Source organism: Triticum dicoccoides, chromosome 2B (genome assembly GCF_002162155.2).
Source record: "Triticum dicoccoides isolate Atlit2015 ecotype Zavitan chromosome 2B, WEW_v2.0, whole genome shotgun sequence".
NCBI lineage: Eukaryota > Viridiplantae > Streptophyta > Magnoliopsida > Poales > Poaceae > Triticum > Triticum dicoccoides.
Genome location: NC_041383.1, coordinates 765,810,080 through 765,825,898, shown reverse-complemented (window position 1 = coordinate 765,825,898; position 15,819 = coordinate 765,810,080). Strand labels below are relative to the sequence as shown.

At 42.0% G+C, this 15,819-nt stretch overlaps 1 pseudogene; it reads right to left on the bottom strand.

Moving 5' to 3' along the window:
• Nucleotides 1–211: 211 nt before the first annotated feature.
• The window catches only part of LOC119366139, a 19,992-nt pseudogene continuing 4,384 nt past the window's right edge, over nt 212–15,819 (bottom strand).

The window sequence follows — 15,819 nt, the reverse complement described above, 5'->3', positions numbered from 1 at the left end:
ACACAGGTCCAATCCTTGTATACAAACTCACACATCCACTTGGAAGGCATTTTTGTTGAAGATGCAGAACAGAAATAGAAGAAGTACCCAATATGTTTCAGTGTTTAATTACTGCCATGATGTGGAACAGAAATAGAAGAAGTACCAAGCTTTTTGATTGATAAGTCAAAGGGGGAAATGCGTGAACCATCCAGAGCTTAATTAGCACCCATCAGGTCGACGAAGGTGGTATTTACTCCTCCAGCTTCAGCACAGGTTCCATTGGATGGGATGCAAGCTGGCCCTGCAGTTGTTCCTTCAGTGCTTCCTCGTAGGAACCCTTCAGCCAGACTTCCTTCAGTTGAGATAGATGACCCAGGCCAGAAAACTGATACGATGACCCATAGTAGCACTCAACTGTCAGCAGCTCTAGTTTTTTCATTGCTTCTGATCCAAAATTGACATGTACGCTGGACCTGCAAGCAATGTCAAGGACCTTCACCTTCTGATAAGAGAGCTCCTCAAGTCCATCCGTAAAGACATGAAAACGGAGCTGGCCATATTCAGGTTAGTTGACACAAAGGCGTAGAATGCATAGTTTTGGTAGCTTGCCAAGGGACTCTATGGCCTCGTCCATTAAAGTGTTCATCTTCAAATGTAACTTTGTGAGCTTGCTAAGCTGGTTGACCTGTAGAACTGGCAACCTGTCCCGAAGCCCGTACAGTTTAAGGCTCAGTAAGTTCTCCAAAGGCAGGGACATGTCACCTAAACAACCTCTGCTTTCTTCCTCGAGCCACACTGACAAGGATCTCAAATGGACATGACTTGATATTGCGGAGGAAAACGCCTCACTATTTTTCCTGCTGACGCCGAACACACCCAACTTGCGCAATTGGGTGAGATTCTTTAGCTCTTTCAGTATGGCCTCCCCCTCTGAAGCACCAATATTGACAACACCTAGAGTGTGCAATGCCGTCAGTTTCCCAATCCCTCTGGGCACAACACAAGGAAGAGGATGGTCAGGTATGAAAAACCCGGAAACCACGGGCACAATAGCTTGTGGTGTTTGGTCATTTCCTGTGGTTGCTGTTGGTCCCTGTGCTGCGGTTGCAGCAGCGCCGGCACGAATGTACTGGAGCTTTTGTAGTTTGGTGATGGATGCTGGCAGAGTGATTATGGATGTGTTTGTCACATCCAAAGTCTGAAGCTGCCTCAGATCACCTAATGACCTAGGCAGCTGGAAGATCTGGTCGCATCCTCGTAGGGAGAGGAACATGAGGCAAGGCAACAGCTTGACCATCTGCTCGACATCATCATTTGTTACACCGACTGCATCCTCCAGATCCAACACCCTGAGAAGCTTCGTGCTCTGGGAGATGAAGAATGGTTTCCACTCCCCAAACACTGTCATTGACCGCAGCCTTGACAAGTCAATGCTCTCGAGCACAATCTTATCCCTACCCCAGCTTTCCAATATGACAAGATGACGCCCAGTGCGTTGGGGGAGGCTGCAAGTGCCGGCAAGTTCATATACAAGGTTCTCCTGCATTCCCTGTGAGCAGATGCACTCGCGCAAAAATCCATTGACTCGACACAAGACCATCCTTATGTCACTAAACGTGGCTGACTCTGGTTGCTGTTGGATTATGCTCAGATTGTGGAGCTTGGAGAAGAACTCCTTCCCATTCTCCTCAGCAGATTTACCATCGCTGTCCCTGGAGTAGCCATCAGCAATCCAACGCCTTATTAGGCGCCTTCGCCGAATGTTGTAGTCTCGAGGAAAAAGTGATAGGTCAAAGATACATGGCTTGACAGAATCTGGGCAACTACGGAAGCAGGAATGCATCCAACTAAATAGATCCCATAGGCACTCAAACTCGGGGTTGATCTCTATCTCACGCATAAACCTTAGATTGATGGAACTAGCAGTATCCATCCATGTGCCTCCCTTGGTAGCCAATATGCTGGCTACAGCAACTATTATTAAGGGAAGCCCCCCGCACTTTGAAATAAGTTCTGGCAGCACTTCATTTCCACGATAAGACAATGAAACGGGTAATGGAGTCTTCTTAGATACCTGTTGTTCAAACAAATTGACAATTGACCTCAGTTATCCGCACCAATTACATAGGATTTTTACATAAATGTATATTGTGCATGGGTGCATGGGTGCAAGAGGAAAATAATAGGAAAATATGATCATTACTTAAGCTTGCACAAGCATCCCACTGTAATAAATACTGAGAAAACAATTGTGGAAAATGGTTTTTTTACCAACATTGCTGCTATGATCAAAGGAAATATCACTTTTGCCACTGACTGCAAAATACTCAGTTTTGAGTTCTGAGTTTTGACACATGGGTTCACTGTTCATGTGCCGCTAACAGGTGGGGGCACAATGGTAAAACTGATCAAAGCCCAAAATGTGCTTGTATGTGCATGACATGGTCTCGAAAAAAAAATAAGTTTTAGCCACTTGTATGATCCTAGTATATGATTAAACTATAATGTCTTTTATTTTGAAGAAGATAGAATTGCAATGTTACAACAGCACTTCTGTTGTCAAATTGACCAACACAACATATCATAAAATAAATTTGAACTTCATAAACATATTATAGGAAAACATATTTTTTAAACATAACAGAGTGGAGGTATTCTCCACCCTTTTATCAAAAAAGAGAGTCATCTTATCAGATCCAAGGTTTTGGTTACCGAATGAGGCAATTTTACCGAGGGGGACTGGTAAATATGGTTACCACGGTTACCAAGAAATACCGAGAAATACCGATTATATTTCGAGCGATATTTATAGTTGAATTTTAAATTCAAATAAGTGAATGAACGAATATTCGAACCAGAGACCTCTCAAAATAGGAACTAGGTTGCTACCAACACGCCAGAACCAACTCTCATGGCATTAATTAGATCCTACGTACTATACTGTAAATCAAGTGTTTAAATTCAAAAATTTCAAAAAAATGGTATTTTTTGCTCGGTATGGCGATTTACCGAGGGGCACGGTAATACGCGGTAACCATGGGAAATCTTGAAATTTCGACCGATAACCAAAACCTATTCAGATCACATTTCTTTTGGGAAACGTTATATTTCGATGAAAGGAATATGTTCACCATCATGACATCTCCATCCAAGATAGTAATAATGATATTGCAAGGAATAAGTAAAGTTGGGACGGTAATCACATGTCATTCTTTTATGTCCCCGAGAGAAATGAGGAAATGATAGCAAGAACATCCATGCATGCATGAAAATACTGTACTGGAGCCGAGAGGGATATATTCTTTAAAACAAAAATATAGTTGCATTACTTTTGCTCTATGCTGGAGAAAAGTATGTGGATCATGAGGAAACAAACCTCATTTTTTAATAGATCAAAGGCTGCATCAGCTTCTAGAGCTTTGACACGAAACACAAGCTCTTCATTTTCTGCACAATATGCTGCAACACTTGCTTCAGTTGTTATCACAATGAAAACTGTTTTAGATTTGGAGTGTCTAGATACCAATGAAGATTGTATCAAATCCCATTCGTGTATGGACTGAAGACCATCGATGACAACAAGGCACCGACGTGTACTTAGAAGCTCACAACACTTTCCGACAGCGTCTTTGAGCCCCACGATACTATGAAGAGATTCTGATTGAAAATCCAGTAGCAAGCTCCGTGAAAAATCCCTCAAATTAAAGGGTTGGGAGTGTGATAAACCAACCCAACCGTACTCTTGAAATTGTTGATTCTCAATTACCCTGTCGTAGTACAAGTTTCTGACAAGAGCTGATTTTCCAACGCCAGCCATCCCCCAAACAGACACAACTTGGGAATGGTTCATTTGCGCCTGAACTGTATAGTGACGAAGTTGATTCGTCTGCAATCTGCATCCAACAAGGGGAGAATTCTGCATCCAGTCCCTGGCTGCTTTCGTTTTAGAGTTGGGTTTCCTGTGGTAAGAGTAATGGCCATTCATCTGGTTATGGCTCGGGTCATACTCTGTTGATATCTCTGTGTTGCTGGTCCACGAGCTATCGTTGTTCACCTCGCTTTTATCTACAGCGTCTTGAGAACCCTAGAAATAAGATACAGTTATTAGACAAAGAGAAGAAATTTTCTTAATTCTGTGCACAAATCTTAAGGAGATGGATCAGAAAAAAAAATAGTATCATGGTTCTTGTGGTGCAACTGTAGTTTAAAAGTACTACTGTAGTTCTATGGCAGCGATAGTTCTCCTAGGACGATCATATAACAGCTGACATCTAGTGATTCTGATAGCGTTGATGCATAAGAGGAGTGAAATTGTGCGCGACTGATATGGCTCAACGTTAGATATTTTAGGATGGCCCAGCGCAGATCTTGCAGGGTACGCACCAAGCAAACAGTAGCTGCAAAGTAGAAGTTCTCTTTTAATCTTGGGAAAATCTATGTTGCAACATGTCTTATCATGCTGCTCCTTTACTAATGGGATTTAACCTATATAGAGAGCACATGCATGCATGCACTAATCTTATAAAATCATGCTGACATCATCACATTAATTGCTTTTTGAATTTTTGAAATGATCTATCTCACAAATCATTACGATTAGCGATCTGTCTTAGGGGCTCTCATTTCTCTCCTCTCTTTCTCTCTCCTCCTCCTTTGAGAGTCTCCCACGTTCTCCAGGCTCCTCTCCCCTCCTCCTCCGGCGGCCACACCGTCCGAAGTGGGGATGGGAGAGGGGTCCGGGCCTCGCTGCCGCCACGCCACACGCTGAGCGTCAAGCCGTCACAAGGCATCGCGTCCCGCGTCGCGCTGCACCGACCGGAGAGGAGAGAACCCCATCGCTACCCACGCAAGCCAGGCTTTGCCTGGACGCGCACTCCGGCGACGGTGAGGGAGAAGAGAGGCTGGGAGGGGACAACGGGCGGCAGCTAGGGTTTTGCCCTGCCGCTAGGGGGAGCGGGAGGGGCGAAGGGGGAGAAGCCCCACCTTGTTGGTATCTTGTCGATAATCGCCTTTACATGCAGCGTGGCGAGTTCACCATCCTCAAGAGTCAAGATCACAAGAGCCTTTGCACATTGGGTAAACAGCACCTCGGCTCCAACCTACAGCGCAAAGCCATGGCCAAGATGGATGGTCTCTAGTTCTACTTCAAGTACCGAAGCGACCTGGACAACACGGCAGCAGATTCGCTGTCACGCCTGGGGCAATTACTCATGCTCACCGTTGTCTTTGCCTGCCAACCCGCATGTATTCAATAGGTTCGCAATTCTTAGGCTGGTCATAGTGGGGGAGTAATTTAGACTAGTAACACGCATATGTTACTACTCTATGTAATTACATCTATAATGGGTAGTAACATATGTGTGGTGTCATGAAACACTTTATTTATTATTAGTTTATAGACTCATCTTATTTTAGTATGTGTGATGTTACTCATAGTGTGGATAACTAGCTATGTTACTCAAATAATCTCTCTCCTTATTAAATTATTGCCACATAAGCAAATTTGCTGAGTTGGACCTTATGTTACTGCTGAAGTTACTCTCACTATGGGCAATCTTATCCCACTGATGCGAAGTCCACAGCGCGGCTGCAGGCACTTGTCGTGCGCAGTCCCAACGACTCGACCGCGGCATGATCAAGTTCCGTGACCTCACGGCAACAATGCGGCTCCACCCGATGATTGAAAGTAAAAACTTTGCTTAATGCTAACCACAGCATGGAGAAATACTTTTCTTTTCTGTAGAACCTATACTAATCTAGTGTGCGCCTGCATGTGGAAGAATCAACCACACAAAAAACCAAGACTACGAGAAAAAAGGAAATGGAGAAGGGATCAAGGGAGCAAATTTAGTTCTTGACTTAATTTCATGTAATCGACGGGGTTTTCAGGTTACCTCTCTCAAGAAGGCACAAACGGAGTGCTCGGCCGGAAGGTCCAATACTCGGCATGGATGTCCCACACACAAACTTGCAATTTCGTACTGCTGTGAGGACACAATGATCCAGCTGCCATTCTTTCTGTCGGGAAGGAACGTCCTGACAGAATCCCACTCTGCCATGGTGGACAAGCCTTCCAAGACAACTAGGTACCTGTTCTTGTCGACTAGCTGAACAAACTCGCTGAGGAAGTCGCCTTGGATGGCACTCGCATCCATACTAGTCAGGACATCAACACCAATGATTGCTCCTTGTCGTTCTTGGCAACTGTTTGCATAGAAGTGAGCCATCAAGGACCGGACAAACTCATGCGGATTGAATGGACGCGTGAGGTTGACCCAGGCTCGGCATGTGAAACTGTGGCTGATCTCTGGATCACTGTAGGACTTTCTGATGATGGATGTCGTCCCAATACCTTCGCCTGCCCCCCACAATGAAATACTTGAAGGTCAGCATCGTCCTTCTTGGTGATAAGGTGGGTGAGATCACCTAAGGCGTGTTGCCTTCTCGTGTCATATCCCACGGCAGCGTGGGGAGGACGGGCTTGGAGCCAGAGTCGCTTATGAGTCTGTACCGCAAGTTCCTCTGGCTCACGTCCTCGACCCTCGCCTTGAGCTGCTTGATATTCAAAATCGCCCTGTCCAGTGACAGAAACGGCGAGCATGTCCGGAACAAGCGGGACCACCAGCTGGTCGTGTCCAGGTGGAACACGATGCATTCTTCTAGGTCGTACGCCAGCTCACGCATCTGCGTCACCCATGTCTCACAGCCACATTGCTGACGCACATCTCGTCAGCGGCATTAAGAAAGGACTGCATCATCTCAAACTCGTCACTGATGAATACGAGGTCATGCTGCGCGCGTGGCGCCAGCTTTGCATCCTCCTCAACCACCGACTGGACCTTGCTCAGCGCCCGCTTCACTGCGGACTTGGCTAACCCATTCACCAGGTCCCGCATTGCGTACTGTACATGCTCTCTCAGTCTGCTAACTCCCTTTGTGTTGGTGGTTTCTTGTGTGGTGTAGCTAGCAGCAACAAGTGGTGACGCTTGTGCTCCTGTCGAGCATATATCCACTGGAACTATCTGGAGATGATATTAAAAGCGGATATCAGAAGCTACAGGAAATAACAAGTTAATTTGGGCAATCTTTTAGGATTTTGATTCTCAATATGCAAAGATGAAACATATTCGAGCAAAATTAAAATCTCAGAATCACACTTTTAACATGTGGTGCAACTGGAAGGTAAAGTTGAAACGCCGGGGAAGCGTTGTAGCTGCCTAAAGGGGTGTTTGGTTCCAGGGACTTTTTTGTGTTGGGACTAGAAAAAGTCCCTAGCAAACCAAATATAGTGGGACTTTTTTATGACTTTTTGCTAAAAGTCCTTAGAAGCACCTCCTTAAGAGTCTTTTTCAAAAGTCCCAGGGACTAGAAAAAGCCCTAAGACTAGAGAACCAAACACCACCTAAATAAACGGTGCAAAGTACAATTTTCTCTATCTTCGGAGTACTAGAATTAATAACGCATCTACGCGCCAAACATTAGCTTGGACATTGCAACCGATCACATGCTCCCATGCTCTCGTGCTATCAACTTAAGAAATTCAAATTTAAACATCTCCAAATTTCTGAAAAGATCATTGATGTTCACAACACATATGCCAACAACCTCTAAAACTTCAGATCAAAATACAGAATATACACGGAGAAAAAAAAAGACAAATTCAGATTTGAATAGTGTCGTGTTTGCTTTTGTCTTCTTTTCACACTATTCGTTATGGATTTGTCTTTTTTGTTTCTCCATGTGTATTTCAACTTTGATCTGATTTTTTTTGTGGTTGCCGACATATGTGTTGTGAACACCCGTGATTGTTTTGTGAAAATTTTGAAATGTTTAAATTTCAATTTTTTATTAATTTGATTTCATGGAGCATTTGAGATTTGATATCACTTGATACTTTCCCACCGATCACACACCCTAAAAGTATAAAGTGCATACAATGAGTTCAACATTAGAAGTCCCTGAAGCTGTGAGCCTGTGCCATGCAAAAAACAGCTAGGAAAAGGATAGTTCCTATCACCAAGTGCATTCAATTAGGTGTTTTTTTTTCAAATTTCAAAATCCCACAAATTTTGAACCGAGCATTGGAGGTTTTCACTCATGTATTCCTCGTAGCTACCTCTTGAAAACTAGATCTCATATGTGTATGTTTTGGTGATTTTTTTCAAATGTAACTTTAGTGCTATTCTACCAACTTTAGTACTACAAAGAAGAAACTTCAAAAAACAAAGAAGCAACTTCATTGGACGCGGATTTGTAACTCCCGAGTGCGCAGCGACCCAAGTCTATACCAGCCTTTATTGTTGGAAATACGTCCTAAAGGCAATAATATTGCATTATTATATTTACATTTTCATAATTAAGAGTTTATATTTCATGCTATAACTGCTATGATTCAGGAATGTGCGATTCAGTGAAAACTCATATACACGTGTGAAATGATAAACGGTATAATATAGGTTCTCGGTCTTGCCTCTAAGACTGGCTCAAGTGTTGTTAGTGATCATGTTTTCCGGATCTCAGGATATCATTAAGTATAACGATAGTCCTGAAACAACATTGAGCGTATGACATTAGAAGAACGATCATATTGAATCGACTCAATCTTTTTTGTTATACTTTGAGATAATATCGTCTGAAATCAATTGTTATAACACGGAGTGTTAGAATGTGTTTTAGTTCCTCAGACCATCAGAGTATCGTAGTCACTTCCTACCATATGGTAGACTTTGGGGTTGCTCAAACATCATCTGTAACTAGGTGATCATAACGACAACTTACGGATTCATCGGAAAGTTTGACAATTGACTGGATAGCTCGAGAGTGGGATTTACTCCTCTGACAATGGAAAGATATTCTTAGGGCCCTCTCGGTGTGACGGCATCCATCATCGTCGGGCTAGACACAGGTGACTGTCACAGGGATGCCGGAACACTTAAACGAGAGAGAAGAACAATACCGACAACGAGATCAACGGTATAGTGAGCATGTGCATGACTCAGGAGGCTACCGATGCATCCCTGGTGTTTTAAAGTACCGTGAAGCAAATGGAACATCACATGATAACCAAAGGTTTAGTCCAATGTCATTCGTGTAATCATAGGGATCAATATGGGCGTCCACTGTTTCGTTATCAGTCATTGAACGAAGGGTTTCCGTTCATGTCTATGATTTACCGAACCTACAGGGTCACAAGTTTAAGTTAATCACGATCTGTTGAGTGCTAGTAGAATGAGAGTGTGGAATTGTTTCATTAATATTTGAAATAGCTTTGAGAGGAACCGGAGGCATTTCGGGGTCATTAGAAGGGTTTCAAAATTTATCTAGTAATACCGGGTACTACAGATAATTAATATATAGGTGAAAAAAGTTTTCGGTGATGTTAAACTATATATAAAATGGTCTAGTAATTATTAGAAGGATTTTGTATTAATTTAAATATCTATGGGCCTTAAAAGGCCTAGAAGTGGAAGGCAACTTGGGCCACAAGGGCCCAAGTGGGGAGGCGCCAATCCTACTCGAGGGAGGACTCCTCCTTCCCCCCTTGGCCGGCGCAAGGGAAGGGGAGTCCTCCCCTCCTTTTGGCAGCCCCTCCTCCCCTCTAACCTATATATACATTGGGTGTTGGCCCTTTTCTACACACAAGTTCTGGAGCCTCCTCTAGTTTATCTAGCCCTAGTTCTAATTGGTCCTGTTTGACTAATTTGAACTTGGTCTAGTTTCTCTAATCATATAATTAAGCCCAGTCTGGTTCTAATATCCTCCATCTAATTCTCCGATGATGATTAGCTTTGGATGCAAAGCGTTGTCGGATCATGAAGACCGTATGCTTGCAACCAAGTAGAGAGGCCGTGCTTTCAATCTTCCGTTTGAGGGACCGTTCGAGGGCGGTTCGTGGGATCGTTGATATGTCTCCAACATATCTATAATTTTTTTATTGTTCCATGTTATTATAGTACAAACCTTGGATGTTTTATATTCATTTACAAGCAACTTTATATCATTTTTTGGGACTAGCCTATTAACTTGGTGCCCAGCGCGAGTTGCTGTTTTTTTGTCTCTCTTTGAGTTTTCAGGGAATCAATATCAAACAAAGTCCAAACAAAGAAAAACATTGGATTAATTTTTTTTGGACCAGAAGAGACCCTAGAAGGTTCGAGGGAATACCAAAAGACCCACGAGGGAGTGACAAGCTTGTGGGCACCTCGAGCAATGTTTTGACCTAATTCTTCCACTATAAATACCCAAATATTCCCCTCAGATCGAAGGGGGCCCGAAATACCTCTTCCACTGCCGCAAGTTTCTGTTATCGTGAGATCCCATCTGGAGGCCTCCGCCGGAGGGGGAATTGATCACGTAAGGGCTCTACATCAACCTTGTTGCCCTTCCGATGATGTGTGAGTAGTTTATCACAGACCTACGGGGTCCATAGTTAGTAGTTAGATGACTTCTTCTCTCTCGATGTTCTTCAATACAATGTTCTCCTTGATGTTCTTGGAGTTCTATCTGATGTAATTCTTTTTTGTGGTGTGTTTGTTGGGATCCATGAATTGTGAGTTTATGATCAGATTATCCATGAAAATTATTTGAGTTTTCTCTGAACTCTTTTATGCATGATTGTTATTACTTCATATTTCTTCTCCGATCTATTGATTTGGTTTCGCCAACTAGATTGATTTATCCTGCAATGGGAAGAGCTGCTATGTAATGGGTTTGATCTTGCGGTGCTCCATCCCAGTGACAGAAAGGGACATGACACGTATGTATCGTTGCTATTAAGGGTAAAAAGATGGGGTTTATTCATGTGTGAGTTTATCTTGTCTACATCATGGCATGTTGCTTAAGGCGTTACTCCCTTCTTATGAACTTAATACTCTAGAAGCATGCTGGATAGCGGTCGATGTGTGGAGTGATAGTAGTAGATGCAGGCAGGAGTCGGATTACTTGTCTCGGGCATGATGTTTATATACAGGATCATTGCGTTGGATATCGTCATGATTATTTTCTTTTCTATCAATTGCCCAACAAAAATTTGTTTACCTACTGTATGCTATTTTCTCGAGAGAAGCCTCTAGTGAAAACTATGCCCCCCGGGGTCTACTTTTATCATATATTAAAATCCAAAAATACCTTGCTGCAGTTTTTATTTTTGTGTGATCTATCTATCATCATACAATTTAATCTTGCAGTTAACCCCGAGGGATTAACAACCCCTTGTTCGCGCTGGGTGCAAGGATTTGTTATCTTCTGTGCAGGTACTCCTTATATAGTGTTGCGGGGTTCTCCTATTGGATTGATAACATTGGTTCTTAACTGAGAGAAATACATATATCTACTATACTGCATCATCCTCTCCTCTTCGAGGAAATACCAACGCATCTCGCAAGTAGCAATCGTTATCCAGAGTTCGTTGGACTTCAAGTACGATCTACACCGACTCGTTTACTCCGCTGCAACTCCGGAGTCATTAACGATCGTTGATCCAAACCCTTTATGCATCTTCATATTGTTCCTAGGTGATCATAGGGCGATTTTGTTTTTGTTTTCTACTATGTTTCCCAACAGTGGCATCATGAGTGGTTCAATGGGTAGATGCATGTTTCAATCTAGATCACATATGGATGTGAGGATTTGATGTTCTAGCTATGCTTCCCTCAAGTGTTGCTTTGGTTCAGTTCATTGACGGCATGATGTAGCTTTGTACAAGGTTCAGATAATCGATTGGCTCTGGCCGTCGACGATCTGCTAACAGTTCCTTGGGCTTCATCATAGTTAAGAATAGTGAACCGCCGCATACGCAAGAGGGTAATGAAGATGAGCAATCTTCTAGGGGGTCACGCGTATTTGATGAATTTTAGTGTGGGGGACGAGATGTTTCATTAAGTCTCTTCTTTCACACACCCAGAAAGTTAATCTAGCAACAAGAATCATCACCTTGATTGTGCACGTAGGTAGTTAGTGTTATCCGAAAACCCTAGCAACCATGTAATTAAAATTTTCCAAAACCAACTAGAGGACGTCTAACTTGGTTTTGCAGGTTTGCATATGATGTGGTATAGCCTTTGTCATGATAATGAGTTTATGTATGAGATGGTTATATGTTGTAATGTTAAGTGGCATGCATCTCACCGCATGATGGCTAGAGCCACGGGATTGCCACCTTAATGTAATTGACGTAGAGATAGCCTACAGGTTACACGGAGGACCCGGAGCTTCACCAGGCGTAGGAGAACAAAAATGGTGCCACAGCGGTAGTTCTAAAATTGTTTCCATGACAACGATTTCAGAGAAACCTTCATGAAGGCCTCGGAGGACCATGGAAACATTCCCGACACCCAAGGCTACACCATATCATGCTTCTATGAATTTCCTGAGATGTTTATCCCTTTGTTGTTCGCACCCCTTGATTGCACGATAGTCAATTATTAGGGCGATCTCTCATAGTTAAAATCAAGATTAAAAGGTGCTCTTCCCAGTGTTGCAACCGTCTACTTATTAATTTTAGTAATGGAAATTTTTAGTTGGTAGAATTTGGAAAAATGTTCTGTACTTGTTATATTGTGAACTTAGGGCATATTTTTAGGGTTTAGTAAAAGAAATAGTAATAGTGGATGATAATGTAGATGTTTTAGGTATAGAACATTTTGAATAGATGATGATGTAGATATTTTAGTACAACTAGTTTATTTAGTGTTGCTCAAGAATTGCTCATATGATGTAGATATAAACATGTACACCTAGTGTTTCTCAAATAGGATATGTGCTTGCCCAAGTGGTCATGTTTGCAGGTAACAACTCTGAGTGGCCTATGTTTTGCTGGAGTGTTGATTAATTTGCATTTCGGCAAATTTCAGGCGCTCGATATGTCCTTTTTTTAGCAAAGGCCATGCAGGATCTTTCCTCTGAAGTGGATCGTTAATCCTTTTGTAATATTGCTTTAGGAACATGGAGACACCAGCACCACCAGGTCGACTGTGCAAGTCAAGATGCGCCAGCAGCCTTGCAACTGGCCCGTTGTTCGGCATCTACTTCCAGCTGAGTTTTCTTCCTGCAGCGGTAACAAAATATATGAAACTTGTAACAACTATTTTGTTTTTAGTGTTATTGGCATTAATGCATTGTATCATTGTGTATACACAGATCGTCCCATGCAATGTGAGGTTGGAATTCAACAAGCTGACCGGAGACACTGTGACCTTTGAGGCTCCTCAGGGGCCCTACACTATGGAGGTCGAGAAAGGATGAAATATGTCACAGATCGGAGGATATGGATGTAACCGTTTCATCTCCCACATGGGTATCACTGGTGATGAGTTGATCAGCTTCTCCTTCAGAGCAGAAAGATCCAAGTTGGTTGTCATTATTCTCAACACGGATGAAGATGATGAGGACCCACTTGATGAAGCCATCTATACTCGAAGAATAAGGCTGAGCGAGGAAGAGGTGTTCAACCTATGGGACATAATTCCGCCACGTGCTGACGTTGTCGGGGTGCCATTGGTGACCCGCCTGACAACTACCATCGTTGATCGGCATGTTATGGTATGTTATACTTAGTGTACAATCCGATTACATGCTTACTTAGTAGAATTCAAGCTTAGTAGAAATGTAGTACTGTTTTTGATAGTGTAGAAACCTATACTTAGTAGAAATATATTTGCAAGAGTATGTGCGAGGCTACTTATTAATTGATATGTTTTTTATTCAGAAATTGCCAAAGAGCCTATCTGTGAGTTGTGGTATCGAGCCTGATGAAGAAGCCTCTGCTGGAATACGCCTTACCGCAAGGGCTCCGTCACCACCTGTGCGTACAGCGTGGACACGGACGGTCGCACACACTTCAACTCAGTTGGGTGGAAGAACTTCCTCGTTGGCAAGAATCTTCGTGTTGAACAGGCCATCCTAATTACTATCAGGAACACCCACCGCCATGGCTTGAGGATGATGGTCGTCGTCGATATCATCTAGAACTACATATGTGTGTGGCTGTATGACTACCCCTAGTAGACTGCTATATGTTGTATGACTACCTAGTACTGCTTATCATATATGCTACTGTATGAACCATATATGTGTGTGAGGATGCATGTTGACTCTATATGAGTACCTATAATGCTTAATAATATTGTATGACTACTGTATGACTATATGGTATTGTGGTTAATGATATTGTTATCTGGTATATGTGAAATTACAGTTTATTGAAACAGGGTACTATTCTAGATCAATGGGAAGCATGGGAAAATGTTGAAAGATACAACAGTAGCGCGGGCAAAGAAAAGCGTTACAGCTACTTATTAGTAGCGCATGTTGGGAAACCGCTACTGATACAGGCAATACTAGTAGCGCGTGTACATAGAGCGCTACTACTATCTGTTAGTTGTGGCGCCTTATTAGTAGCGCGGCCACCCGCGCTATTGATAGAGTTAAAACGCGCGCTACTACTAGGGTTTTCCCTAGTAGTGTCGGTTCATAATTGGGTCTTTGGAAGTTCTGTACAAAAAGAAGGCATGGACCGAATGTTTTGAAATAACTAAGTCCTCGATTGAATGCAAGATGGCAGAGGGTTCCTCAATGAGTGAGCATATAGTGAAGCTCGCTAGCTATGTTGATAGACTAGCTTCTCTGAATTCCTCTAACAATTGATACATATATTGTTCTTGCTTCACTTCCCCCATCTTATGATGGTTTTATCATGAATTAGAACATGAACAGGATGGAGAAAAGTGCAAACGAGTTATTCGCTATGCTCAAAACTGGGGAAGCTGGAATGCAAAAAAAGAAACAAGTGTTGATGGTCAACAAGACCGCCAGTTTTAAGAAGAAGGGCGAGTCCAAGAAGGAATCTACTGGTGCCGGTAAGACCATCTCTCAGAAGAAGAACAAGGGCGAAGCCCAATAAAGAGACTGAATGTTTCTACTGCAAATAGAAGGGCACTGGAAACACAACTACAAGAAATACTTGGCGGATAAGAAGAACGGTTCTTCCAGTAAGATATAAAAGTTATACAAAGTTAATGTTATTCTACTTGTTGACTTATTGTATGTCATGAGTATTTGATACTAATCAGTTTTGCAAACCGATGCAAGGGCTACGGAAAGCTCGCAAGTTGAGAAGAAATGAAGTCTTGATGCATATCGGGAGGGATCACTACTAAAGACCATTGAAGTCATGCCTTTAGTTTATCTTCAAAATTTATATTAGATCGAATAATAGTTATTTCATTCTAGAAGTTGTGTAAAACAATATATATATATTGGGTTATGCGACGGGTATTGTTATGAAGTTTTTAACAATTGTTGTTCAAGTTATAAGAATATGGTTTCGGATTTACCTCTATTATTGATGATTTATTCATAAAATCTTATTGATGATTTATTCATAAAATCTTGAATTGGGAAATTTATAATATTAATGCTAAATGTCTTAAAGAAGACTGATGAACCACACTTATATGTGGCACTGCTTGGTTATATCGGAGAAATAATATTCGTATAGATGAAGCATAACTTATATATTTTGATTTTGAATCATTTGATGAAATACATAGTGATGTATGGGGTTCGATGGACTAACCCGGGCGAAGTGAATTATACTTCATTAAATAAAAACTTGAGTAAATATGATTTACTTGATATAAGTCTGAATTATTTGAAAGGTTCAAAAGAAATTTAGAGTGAAATATTTGAAATGTTCAAATAAAATTTGTGATAAAGATAAGAATCATTATGACAAGGATAAATGGATCTTCAATCATGGAGAAACATTATCTAAGTCATGAGTTTAGCAAAACATTCAGATAATTGTGAAATCATTTCTTACCGATTTGTCTCTAGTAA